Source organism: Stegostoma tigrinum, chromosome 40, assembly GCF_030684315.1.
Source record: "Stegostoma tigrinum isolate sSteTig4 chromosome 40, sSteTig4.hap1, whole genome shotgun sequence".
Lineage (NCBI taxonomy): Eukaryota > Metazoa > Chordata > Chondrichthyes > Orectolobiformes > Stegostomatidae > Stegostoma > Stegostoma tigrinum.
The window spans coordinates 4,280,215-4,294,278 of NC_081393.1; the positions used below are offsets into that span (position 1 = coordinate 4,280,215).

Genomic DNA, 14,064 nt, shown 5'->3' on the forward strand with positions numbered 1-14,064 from the left:
CTTTTGAGGAAACGATGGCAGAAATTGTGGTCCTGGTCACAACGTTTCAGTCTTCCCTGGACTCTGGATTGGTGGCAGAATACTGGAGATTTAATCATTGAATCCCTACAGTGCAATAGGAGGCTTTTTGGCTTATTGAGCCTGTACTGACCTCTGAAGAGTATACTCTCTGACACATCTCCATAATTCTACATGGGGCTTTTACCATGTCTGACCCACCAATTTTTAGCAAGGCCAATGCACCATATCTGCAGATCTTTGGGCTGTTCGAGGAAACTGAACACCCAAAGGAAACCCATGCAGATAGAGGGAGAATGTGCAAACTCCACACAGACAGTCACCCAAGGCTGGAATTGAAGCTGAGTCACTGGGGCTAACTCCTGTGCCATCATGCCTCCCCAGTACTGGGGCCAACATTATGACTTTGTTCAAAAAAGTTTTGTAAGGATAATTCCAGCAATTACAAGCAGTTTGTTTAACTTTGAGAGGGGGGAATAATTCTGGAAATATTTATTTGGGATAGAAAATTGTAATCACATGGAAAACAGTGGGTTAATTAGGAGAAGCCAGCATGGATTTTCAGAGGGAACATCACATTTAACTAACTTGCGAGAGTATTTTGTTGAGGGTAATTCTTTTGACGTGATATACATGCATTTCTAGAAGGCATGGGATACAGTGCCTTACAAAAGACTTGTTAGAAAAAGTACATGTCACATTATAAAAGGGACAGTTGCATGTCAATAAAAAATTAGATGAAGTATAACAGAGAGTAATAGCAAACTGATATTTTTCAGGTCAGAGAAAGGTTTGTAGTGGAGTTAGTTTTGGGATCCCTCTTTTTGTTGATATATCTTAATTATCTTGATCTGGGTGTGCAGAAAACAGTTTCCAAATGTGCAGATCACAGGAAAATTAGAAGAGGTTTAAACTATGTGGAACTGCAGAAGGACTTAAGGTTGCTGCAGCAGGCAGACAGGTGACAGACGAGGTCCAATGCAGAGAAGTAGGAGGTGACACACTTTGGCCAGGTGAACACTGAGAGACAATTTAAAATAGGGATTCCAATTCTAAAGAAGGTACAGAAGCAAAGGAACCTGGGTGTATATGCACACCGATCGTTGAAAGTGGTAGGACAAGTGGAGAGCAGTTAGTAAAGCATACAGTGTTCTTGGCTTTACAGAAACATTGATGATAGGAGCAGGAGTAGGCTATTTGGTTCCTAGAGCCCTGTCTGCACCCCACCTTCTCCCTGCATCCCTTGATCCCCTTCACCAAAAGAGCTGTATCCACCTGTTTCTTGAAAACACACTGTTTGGCCTCAACCATTTTTTTGTAGCAGTGAATTCCACAGGCTCAGCGCTCAATGGGTGAAGGCATTTCTCCTCATCTCAGTCCTAAAAGATTTACCCCTTATCTTCAAACTTTGACCCCTGGTTGTAGGCTCCCTCATCATCAGGAGCATTCTTCTCGCATCTCATCTGTCTAGTCCTATCAGAATTTTCTAAGTTTCTCTGAGATCTCCCCGAATTCTTGAGCTCCATTGGTGAATTTCATGTGAACTGACTCAATCTCTCCTCATATGTCAGCCCTGCCATCCCAAGAATCAATTTGCTGCACTCCCTCTAATACCAAGAACATTTTTCCTCAAATAAGGGGACCAAATCTGCACACAACATTCCAGGCGTGGCCTCACCAATGCCCTACATAACTGCAGCAAGACATCCTTGTTCCTGTGCTGGAATCCTCTCACTATGAAGACCAAAATCATTTGCTTCTTTACTGCCTGCACACTCACTGTCAGCAAGTGGCGCACAAGGACACCCATATCTCATTGAACATTCCCCTCTCTCAACTTAAGGCTATTTTTGTAATAATCTGCCTTCTTATTTTTCCTACTGACAAGGATAACTCACATTTATCCACATTATATTGCATGTACCAAGCACTAGCTCACTCAGTCAGCTTGTCCAAATCAAACATGTCGCATCTCTGCATCCTACTGATAGGGCACAGCATATGAGAGGAAACAGGTGATGTTGAACTTGTTAAGACACTTGTCAGACCTCAGCCTGAAGTACTGTGTACAGCTGTGATATGCAAATGAAGCAAAGATGATGTGCGAATAAACTTTTTCACACAGCAAGTAGTTGGAATGCTTTGCCTGGAAGCGTGGTGGAAGCAGGTGCAATGGAAACATTCAAGAGGTCACTTAATAGTTATTTGGATTGTAATAGTGGGCAGGGATATGAAGAAAATAAATTGTCTACAGGGATTAGCGTGCAGGGATATGAAGAAAAGAGATTGTCTCCAGATAACAGAGCCAGTGGAGACAAGATTGTACAAATGGCCTTTTTCTGCACAGTAATAATTCTGTGATTCTGTCGGATTCTGTGCTAGTATGAGGTCTAACTTCATGTCTGCACAGGGTGTACCAGTGTTTGTGTTGAGAAACTGTTGCAGCATGTGGAAGGAGGATGAACAAGGTGTACACAGGGCAATGGATTCTGATGGCATCTTTGCCTCTCTTGGTCCAATATTTTCCCAGGTCTCTGTGTGAAAACTTGCTGGCATTAAATGAAGCAACATCTGGGGCAGGGTGCAGGTCAGCATGGAGGGAGCAAATGCATCCTGATTGCCAGGAAGCTCACAGTTTGCGTCCTGCATAGTGCATTGGTCTGTGTGTCATAGTTTTGCCCTTTCTTGGGCCTCACGTTGGTGGGTCTTTCAGACCCTCCCCCCACAGTATCAGAGACACTAATACTGCCCACTCTGGGCGTTGTCATGGCTATTTTCTTTCCCAAGGTGAAGTTTTCATTTCCATCATGATGAAACACAACAGTGATCTCACTTTGGGCAATTGACTCCAGCGTGCAGCTCCATGTGATACTGAGGCCTAAGCACCCAGATCTGCCTCCTGATAGCCCTTCCTATGAATACCCTAGGCTTCTCACTTCCTCCAGGTATCCATCAATCCATTCACATGAGCCTGCACTTGCCCGCCTTTCCCTTATCCTGTATATGAGGTGACCATGACAGGACTAGTCAGATACTGACACCAGGTTGCTCCTGGTCATGGCTAATCTTGGTTCTCGCATTATCCTGTGCTCATCTAATCCACAACACGTCCCACCCTTATAAAAATACTTCCTTCACAACTGTCATCCCTGTTCTTCCCAGTCTGCAATCCATAATCCCCATAAATAGATTCTCAAGTCTCTTCCAATAGCAGGAGCCCTTCTTTGTCCCCTGCTCTCCCATCTCCTTTCCATTTAGTTTCTGTACATGGATCTGACAAGTAACTGTGGCCCACTCCCTTGACTGATCTACTTGCTTCGCACAGCATGAGAAGTGCCCAGACTCCTAACTGATGCCTGTACATATTCCCGACTGTGTTAGCCCTAAATCCTAGATTGGTAGCTATTGAACCATAAGACTGACTGTGACCTGTTGCCTGGACTGCAGAGGTAGGAACCCTGGCTGAAAACACCCCAAATGTGGCCAACCTCCTGAATTGGTATCAGAGGCTGCCCTTGACTTGTTGACTGGACAGCCCTGACTGATGGGTGCCTCCATGGGCTTGAGTGACGACCTCTCCCTTAACACTTTATGACATGGCTGCTTCCTTGCTGTGTTTGCTGTGTAACCTGAGGGGACATAGTACCGGAAATTGATGCAGTACATTGCTGTACCGGAAGACGTAAACCCACTTGACTGACAATTGCTGACCAGCAAGGCAAGCTACCTGAATATGTCAGAGTGCCATTTGGAAGGCAAGGCAGGCATGCTGTTAACACCCAGGTAAGCCATACTTCAGCTTTTCGTTGTTAGTCACTGGCATGACCTGCGACACAGGCCCATACTTCCTAAATGTCCTGCAAGTGGACTGGAGAGATGCCATGAGGATTTTGAGGGGTTGGTATTTATTGGATGTCAGTGTCTACACAAAAGCAGAGTGCAGCTGGTAACATTTCTTGTGATGCTGCTGTGTGGCAACCAACATTGAGGCTTTTCACAGCCAGCAGTGAGTTGAAATCACCAGGTCCCTGCTTAGACTTTCACATTGAGAATTCTAAAACCTGATTTGTTTGTGGCTGTTGGAAAGATAGATTGCTGCATATTAATGAGGCAAGAGGTGCAGTTAGTACAGTCATTAACAAGCAATAATCCCCATAAATAGGCAATTCATGACTGCCTTGCAAAAAAAATCAGCTCAACACCTGGGACAAATTTAAAACATGCAGCGAGTTGTTCCTGATGTTGAGATAGATCTCACTGCACTTATCAGGACATTCTGCCATATTTCTCCCCACAGTACATATCTTTCAGGTCCCCATAAGATTCTGCCCCACATCGTTTTATTAGCAATATTTTTGAATTATAGACTTGCTTTAAATCAAGGAAACTGTGCAAAGAGATAACGGGAACCGCAGATGCTGGAGAATCCGAGATAATCCGGCCCTAAACGTCAGCTTTTGTCCTCCTCAGATGCTGCTTGGCCTGCTGTATTCATCCAGCTCCACACTTTGTTACCTTAAACTGTGCAAAGAGATGGTTGTGGCTTTAAAAATCATATTTACTGGAACATGATATGAGTTGCACGTAATATTGCTTTTCCCAGAAGAGTGAGGGTTAAAAGCAGATTATTTGCTGTCCTGATGATGATGTCTTGTGTGGCTTGTTGAGGTCACGGCAACAGAGAACGGCCTATCTAACTGCGAAGAGAAAGCATGAAAAAATCTCTATGTGTGTCTCTCGTGTGCAGAAAATCTCAGTACCAGCTAGCTATTGTCCACTCAACCTTCTGTCCAAATTCTTTACTGAGTGGAGAATAAAGTGCCTTTAAGTCAGCGAAAGAAGGAATGTTCAACCAGTAAAAGAAGAGAGCATCGGTGTGCAAACAAACTTGTATTAACAGCAAAGATCTAAAAAGGAATTGAAAGGAAGGGAAAGAAAGCAACTCATCAAATTCTGTGATCCAGACTGTTTTGCTGATTTTTTTTCTTTTTCCAGTCTTAATATCTATGTTTGCCTCTGTTTGTGAGAGGGGGATATTGAAGAAGGGATAGAACTTAGCTTGTCAAATTATAAGTTAGCAATTCATATTTCCTAACTGCCACTGATTAAAGTCAATTTGTTTGTTAGAGTTATTTTCTTGAGCAGTACAGAAACCTGTGAAAATCTTCTTTTAACTTGAGTTTGTCAGTCAGGTAAACTGAGTACTGTGACTAGTTGATGCAACCTTTTCACGTTTATGATGACTTACGATGACTATATGAATATCGTAGCACTTAATTTCCAATGCACACTCCCAGTCAGTCAGTTATGATGTAGTTCATTCCACTGTTTGGCTCTCCCTTCTTTTTCTTTTTTTTAAACTAATATTTATCAAGTTTCTCTTCAAAAATTTCTAATGAATCAGAATCCACTATCCGATCAAAAATATATTCTAAATGCTAATTACTTTGTGTCAGCAAATTTTTAATTACGATTCCTCAGGATTTTCTGCTGATCACCTTAAATTTGTTGTCTCTGATTATGAATCCATCAGCCAGTGAAAACGGTTATTCTTTATTTACTCTGCCTCAACTCTTCACCATTTTAAACTACTTTTGCAGTTTACTCTGCGTATTTTCCCTGGAGAACAACCCTAATTTCTCCTTTCATCCACTTGACTGTAATCCCTCACAACTGTCTATTATCTCTGTCTAATAATTGTTTTTTTTATCTTCCCTAAAATACTCACATCCTTCCTGAAGTACAATAGCTAGAATTGGGTATAATATTCCAGCTGGGGCTGGACTGCATAATTTCCTAGCTTCTGTACACTGTGCTTCCACACAAAAAGTCACTTTCATAATCTCTGCTACCACTCAAGATTTGTGCACAAGCAAGCCCTATCCCTTGCTGAATCCTGGATTGTCTGTTTGTGCTGACTTGCCGCTAAGAGGTTGATAGGGTTGGGTTTTCCATCTAACTTATTCTGATCGACCTCCACTGACTGACAGTAGCAAACTGTGTAGATTCACAGAAATAGATTTCGCTCTTTGGATTTCATAATTCCACAAGAATCATGTAATTTGGAAACACAAAGCCATTTGCTGAGCATAGATAGATCATGTCTGGCTAAAGTTTTGACCTTTGTGAAGAACAAATGCAGTTCCTTGAGAAATGCAGTTTCTCCAGACTATGTGGGAGATGAGGGAGGAAATTTTTGAATTGTCTCCAGCTGTATGGGAGGAGCCAAAGGATTGGAGGACAGCCAATGTGATTCCACTTTTCAAGAAGGATGGTGAGATAAACCAGGGAATTACAGACCAGTGGCAGGGAAATTATTTGAGAAAATTCAAAGGACAGAATTACTCTCTTCTTGGAGAGGCAAGGTTTGATCAAGGATTGTCAGATGATCAAGCTTTGCCAGAAGGAGGTAAGGTGTACAAAATTGATTGATTCTTCAAAGTGGTGACCAGGTGCGTAGATGAGGGTTGTGCAGTCAATGTAGTTGAGATGGATTTCAGGAAAAACTGATAAAGAAGATACCAGGTCTTGGCATCCAGGATAACTTGCAAGTTGGATGCAAAATTGACTTTGTTGTGGAAAGAAGTGTAGTGGTAGAAGGCTATTTGTGTTCCTGAAGGCTGGTGTCCAGGGGCCAGTGCTGGGTCTATTATTGTTTGTGACACATAAATGAGAGAAGTAAATATAGCGGGGATGATAAGTAAGTCTGCGGATGTCATGAAGATTAGCCTGGTGCTTTGACTGTGAAGAGGAAGGACCTAGTTTATAGGAACATATAGAGGGAATGGTCAGATGGACAGGTGAGGGGCAGAGGGGATTTAGCCCTGCTAAGTATGAGGCGATGCACTTTGGAAGAAGGAACAAGACAAGACAATGAATGGCAGGACACCAGGAAGTTTAGAACGGAAGAATTTCGGGGTGCCTAGCAATAGATCCCTGAAGATGGCACGACAGGTGAGAAGGGTAGTTAAGAAGGCAGATGGGATGTCTGTCTTTTTTGGTCATGGCATAGATTATATGAGCAGGGAGGTAATGTTCCAGTTACGCAGGACTTTGGTTAGGTCACAGCTGGAGTACTGTGTGCAGTTTTGGTCACCACACTGCAGGAAGGATGTCATTGCACTGGAGAGGAGATTCACCAGGATGGACTAGTTTGGCTATGAAGAAAGGCTGGATAAGCTCAGGTTCTTTTCTTTTGAGCAAAATAGGCTGACAGAGGAGCTGATTGAGCTATTTAAAATTATGAGGGGTATGATCAGGATGGATAGAAAGTAGCTATCTCCTTTATTTGAACGGTCACTGAAAAGGATGTATAATTTTAAGGCAAAAGGCAGGAACTTTGGAGGGAATTTGAGGAAACTAAATAAACGAGAGGGGAGTGGGAATCTGAAATTAACTGCCTGGGTGGGTCATTGAGGCGGGAAACATCACAACCTTTAGATGGTAATTGGATGAGCACTTGAAATGTCGTGATATTCAAGGTTATAAGCCAAGTGCTGGGAAGTGGACTATTATAGATCTGGGGCAGTGATTGTAATGAAGTCAGCCAGGTGGACCTCAAAGAATGACAGTTCCCTGACTGGGACGTTAACCCGGTTCAATCAGGGAACCCTTGTTGAAAGATAGAAACAGGAGTCTCAGGGGTTCTGTTCACTCTAGGAGCTGGTTCTGAGGAAACCATACCAATATCAAATACCTATACATGCAAATAAAGGGTGACTTGGTGACAGGGGACTGGCCTCTATGGAGTTACTTCTTTTGGAGCAGGTTTTATTGTTACAGCCTTGATGGACCAAAGTGACTCTTCTGCACTGTATGATTCCATGAAAACGAAGAACACCATTTGTTCTTTGCTCTTGTCTTCATACAGGGAGAGCTGAATTCTGACCTAACAGAAAGATTCGAGATGGTTATCAGGGTGTCTACAGTAGCAACACTTAGGGGTGGTTTCACGGAAGGTAAGACATTGCTGAGAATTAAATATGGTTTGAAACATCCAATCCAACTGCAGAGTCTAAAACCCTCATAGATGCACATTTTCAGGTTCATTGTTTCCACAACAAATGTGAATAAGCATTCTCAGGTATCTGTAAGTATAAAAGTAATCTCCAGGTCTATATACACCAGTTGTTAAATACACCACATGCTTAAAGTGAACGTTGACCTTGATTCACCATAATGACATTGCACCGGATTTTGTGGAGGTGTTGTAAAGGTACACAGTTCCATCAGTGGTATCCTGTTAAACGACAGCTACCTACTCTTGACATTTCTCTGCTTCGTTGACTTCTAATTCTCCTGGTGCCAGAGGCTTCTTCTTAGTCACCCTGCAATGAACAGATCAGTGCTTTCTCACACACAGACACAGACACACACACACATACACACACACACACACCCACCCATATCTTTGCCAGCGTGACTCATGCTCTCAGACATCATTATTGGCAGCTCCAGTCAAATGCTACAGTGCCGACTCATTGGGGATTTCCAAATCTCTGCACTGCTGAACTCAATGAGAACAAGCTTTTCTTTAAATAAAGCTGATTCCTTTCAATTGCCAAACCTTTTCTGAACTAACCTCCTAACACTATGATTGGCTTTCTTCCACACTGTGAACCACAACCAAAATCATATTCAATGAGCCAACCGATCTTTCAACTTCAAAACAGAAATGTCCTCATTTGTTTCATGTACACATCTGTTCTTTGTCAGTGTTTTCTCATTCATTCTGATGGCAATTATAATTTGTATTACAAGTATCAGCACTGGACAGTATTGCCACTATAGAAGAAATGAGCCAAAACAAATTCAATTTTTAAACATTTCATTGTAAAAAGATATAAAGACAGCAACTGGATGGCACAGGAAGTCAGCATATTGGCCTTTCAGCTCTTAAGATTGGTTTTTGAGTTGAAATCAAATGGTTGGATTAGAAATATGCTGTGTCTGTTCCCTTCAAGAATTATATGTCAACTGATAGTAGTTTTAACTGGAAAGAAAGTTGTCCCTATTTTTGCATAAATTTACTTTTAATCAAGAGGTGTTACAAGCAGAAAATGGTTTGAGTGGAGCATTTTCTGACCAGGGGAGGGGTTAAAACACATCATTGCAGTAGAGTAGAAATAAATCTGCTTAACCCATTGAATTCTCTCCTCCCGCTTCTGCTATTTTTGCAGCCTTTCAGGAAGATGCTGATTCCTTGGCAATTTCTCACCAAAATACAACAGCCTAGCTTTAAATATCAGCAGGCTATTTAAGAGTGTGGGCAACTTTCAAATCTTATCTTTTCCTTGCCTGGTTCACATGATCACTTGTATTGCAATTGCTGCACTAAAGCAGGAGCCTGACATCGGTCTCAAAACTCTGGCTAACAAAATGTGAAGCTGGATGAATACAGCAGGCCCAGCAGCATCTCAGGAGCACAAAAGCTGACGTTTCGGGCCTAGACCCTTCACTGATACAATCAAAACTCTGGCTGCCCTTTCTTGGCATACCAAGGAGGGAGTCAGGTGGAGTGCGTCTGGTTAAGCTGTAATGTTGGGTTAACATTTTTGACGACAATCAAGACTATCAAGTATAAGAATGTACTTTTCAATTCATATTGTCTGAAAATAGCCATGTGAATTTCTCAGAGACAACGGAAAGCCAGAGCAGATGAAAACTTTGCTACAGCAACGGTCTGTTGTCAAGCTCAATGAGCCGCAACAGCATGCAACTATGTAGCAAGGGCATCTATCTCTACTGAGTCAGTACTGATGCCTCTTGACAAATGGCTGCCATTTTTACTAAAAGTGACCAAAGCTGCAAAGGCAGGACACCCAATCAACAAAGCAAATGACAATACTAAATCAAACTTCATATGACTTCACAAATGATTACAGATGATAAGGTGCTCTGTATCAGAATTTCATTGTGAACTCTTGTCGGGTCAGTTAAACCCAGGCAGATAGAAAAAATAATGATTCTGCTCTCTAATATTTATTCAAATGAATTCCTGTTGGTCATATCTACTTCAAATGGCACCAGCTAAAAGCAGGAAAAGGTCCCTGAAGTTAATGGTCACATGGCAGTCAGATGTAGCAACACACAAAGTAAGTGCTGAAAACAACAGAAAGGATACTAATGTCGTGGTGGACGAAGAATGGGCATGAAATCTCGTGTGGTAATGTCAAGAATTCCATTTATTTCTCAATCAAGCTTGAATTTTGCATGTGAGATCAAACTCAGGGCGGCCACAAAACCAAACCTGAATATCCAATTCCAGCAGTCCACTGCAAATTGTATGTTTTAACAGAGTCACCTCCACACGGATCATAATTCTTGACTGCACTCCTTTTGGTGCATGAGCAATGCTGGATTTCTTGTGGCTTGCAAGATTTAAAATGAAACATGGAGATATCAATTTTTTTTCATCTTTCCTTCTTCTCACAGTGACATCATGTCATCAGGCCATTAGAGGATTCAAGCAACTTTCATAAACTTTAAACAACTTGTCACTAAACTGAGAACCCGTGATGGGTGAAGCAGCATGAGAATGAATAGGAGGAATTGTCTAGTTGGAATAAAAATAGCACTATCCCGTTGAAATAGAGAAAACTATACTGTGATGTCATTTACCAAGTCCTCCACCTAATGTTAATGCTTCCCTTAATGCAAATTAAAGGTAGTCTCACCAAAAGCAGTGATGTAATAACATATGTACATGTATGAGGAAATGGTTCTGAAAGGGTTGAATGATGAAATTTTAAAACCAACATGTATTCCTGGCAATGTACTAGCCTTTGAGTTAACAAAAACATTAGTGACATAACGTGGAAATATTCTTTGGGTCCTACCTCAGTTAGTATTCTGAATAAAATATCTTGAGATCAAACAACTCATATTTCACCAATTTATATGAAGGTCTGGTCAGGTAAGTTACAGTGAGAGATGGAGTCTACGGAAAACACTGTATAGCTCTAAGTCTCTGACCACCTGAGATCCTGAAAAAATATTTACAAGATATTCTTTATTCCTTTACAAAAACCGTTGCCTACCATGCAACACTACACCCTTACACTAGTCAGGGGAGCATTGTTAATGAACAAAAGATGTGTGATGTCACAAGCAGAACAACGTAATAGGCATCTCACACTGGAGAGGCAACGTGCCAAAAAAAATCCGTGTTTGCACAAAAGAATCTGCACTTTCCAGACATAATGATTTGAAAGGGAGAGTGCTGAAGTACCTGTGTGTGTAGCGCTGTAAAAAACAACAGAGACTGGAAATAGGCTTTATTGTATCTGCTTTCCAAGTGTAAAACAAGGGCAATGAAAACCAATTTGAACTTAATGTCCAGAGCAAAATCAAAGGTCGCTGGTAAGCAGTCAGCCATGTCCTTGGACTGACATGAAGAGAAATTTCTTCACTCAGAGGACGGTGAACCTGTGGAATTCTCTACCAGAGGAGACTGTGGAAGCCAAGTCACTTAATGTATTCAAGAAAGAAACAGATTAATTTTCATAGGTTAAAGGTTTCACTGGGCCTGAGGAGACAGCAGGAGTATGGCATTGAGATAATGGATCAGTAAAAGTCATGTTGAATTGTGGAATAGGTGAAAAGGGCCAAATGGCCTACTCTCGATCCTAGTTTCTATCTTCCTAAACTGACGAGTTTATCTATTTCTACAGCAGCCCAACCTGTAGTCCTTAACAGCTGGATGTCACTGAACAGAAGATTACATCTTTGTTTTAAACAAATGTTCTTGTGGAGGCAGGAGAGACAGGTTTATTCCTGGCTCCCCATCCTCACTGCCAGTCTGCACATGGTCTTCTTCTCAGTCTCACTGTCTACCTCTGGCAATTATCTCAGCCCTGTTACCAGTGAGACAGCTGGTTTTAAAGTGGTCCCAATGGTAGCCAGGTAGCTGCTTCTGGAGATGCGCAGGCACCCACAGTTCACTAGCAATATTACAATAAGGTCAAAGGCCCAATGTCCATTGGGCTTCAGGTCCAGTCTTGTGTTTGAACTGTGTGAACAGTTAGGCTGCTGCAAAAAAGGGACAATAACACATTGCACTGGGATTTCAAAACTTAATCCTATTGATTTACCTTTCATCACCTGCTTCATCAACAAACTAATGATCAACATTATACATCAGAATGTACTTTCTGGAAATCCTGTATGATCTCACCTTTATAAGGGAGTAATTGATGCGTTCCTGTTTTGAGATATGCACTTTGGATAGCCTATTACAATCCTCTGATGTCACAAATCTTGTGATTTGTTTCTCAAAATTGTTTCATTCTGTTTAAAAACTCAGCAGGATCTGCATTTTCGTCAAAACTGCTTTTCCTGAAGCACTTCTCAGTTCTCATTATCATTTTGTAAAATTAAGTATTTTCGTCGTTTCATTTTGCCATTTTAACATTTTATTTTAATGTTTTAAGTGATTGAAATTATGGTTTGGAATATTTCACACGTTTCTGTGAAATTCACCTTCAGAGAAACGTCAAACTATTTGGAACTCTGTTCTGAAAACTTCCACAGCCATAATTTTCAACTGTTTTCTTTTAGTTTTATTCTTTTCTACAAGCCTCTAAGATATTTGCTCTGCTCTAATTCTGGCTTCCTAAACATCTCTGATTTTAACCTCTCTACCTCTGGCGGCTGAGCTTTTATGTACCAAAACAGAAGGCGTGGAATTCCTTTCTTAAACCTCAACACCCTTCTCTCCTCTTTCAAATGCTCATTAGAAACACAGATTTGTTGCTGTGGTATTGTCTGCCATGGACTGGTGTCAAACTTTATTTAACAGTTCTCCTGTGATGTCTCACGGGGCATTTCACAAAATGAACACTGCTATATGAAAAGAAATTGTTGTTATCTTAACTTTCGTCGAGCTTCTTTGTGATTTTGTTTGTTTCTTTGGTTTTTTTTCTGTTTTGTTTTCCTTTTGTTTCTCTCTGCATTAATTCTGATATTATACCAATACTTTCACTTCCATTGTACTTCATTGGTGAGAAGGAGCTTTGGAATGTCAATTGGGCATGAGAGGCAGTGACTTAATTGCAAAACTTTCTTCCTGAGCAGTAATTTTTCATTTGTGAAATTTATAAACTTAATTCATATATTTTCCTGCAGTTTTTCAAGTACAGATCAGGCAGTGAGTATTAAATTCTCCTCTGGGGCAGTGGCAGGAGGTTTGCAGTGTGGTGGGGTGGTAGTGAAAGAGAAGAGAGGGGGCGAATTAATTTTATCTGCTCCTGATTAGTGTTGTGAGTCAGCAAGGCATTCCTTTGTGGGTGGAACGTTTGCTGCGTGCCTAAATCTCCAACCATCCAATCACGAGAAACACCGAAGGTGGTGGAGAATATGTGCTAAGACCACCCCACACAAGCTAACTGGAGGGAGGAAAGAGCATTAGTCAGCGACTTGCAAAGGAATAAAAATAGCACTTTGCTGTTATGCAATTGCACGAATACTTAATCTAGAGAATAATTTTCTGATGTTAGGCTTCAATGTGTATGAAAATACCACTAGCCAGGTGAAAGCTGATAAAACATAGGTTGTAAATAAAGCAAAATTGTTCCAAATGATTAGATCATTCACTGTTATAGCTGAGACTGCTTGCTAAATTAGTTATCTGGCTGATTATCAACAATGCAAAATCTTCACAATAATCAGTTGACTTCAGATAAAATGTCAGAATTAATGTTATTTTCAGTGATGGTGTCTTGTTTATTCAATTAAAAGATAAAATCCCAGTGACTGTTCAACAACATTTGGTCAGTGCCTCCCGAGTCTATGGGATGTCCGCCCTCACTCTGCAGTGAATCTCAACCAGGAGATTGAAACAGCTATTATTTATTCTCTAATTCTCTGACTCTCTAAGGGTCTATAACATGTGATAGAAAATCTTGGCATCTATTATTTACCATCAATTAATAGCCAACTGTCTTGTTATACTGACACATTCCTTATTTTCACCTTGAATGCGTGTGGATGCTTGCTTCTGTACGTTTGCTTACAATTGGAAAAACAAGACAAACTATCCCTCAAACC

General features: G+C 41.1%; 1 protein-coding gene across 3 annotated transcripts in view; it reads right to left on the minus strand.

Annotated features, from left to right (window-relative positions):
* The window catches only part of LOC125448069 (phosphatidylethanolamine-binding protein 4), a 383,111-nt gene that overhangs the window by 25,724 nt on the left and 343,323 nt on the right, over nucleotides 1-14,064 (minus strand). The window lies entirely within an intron of this gene.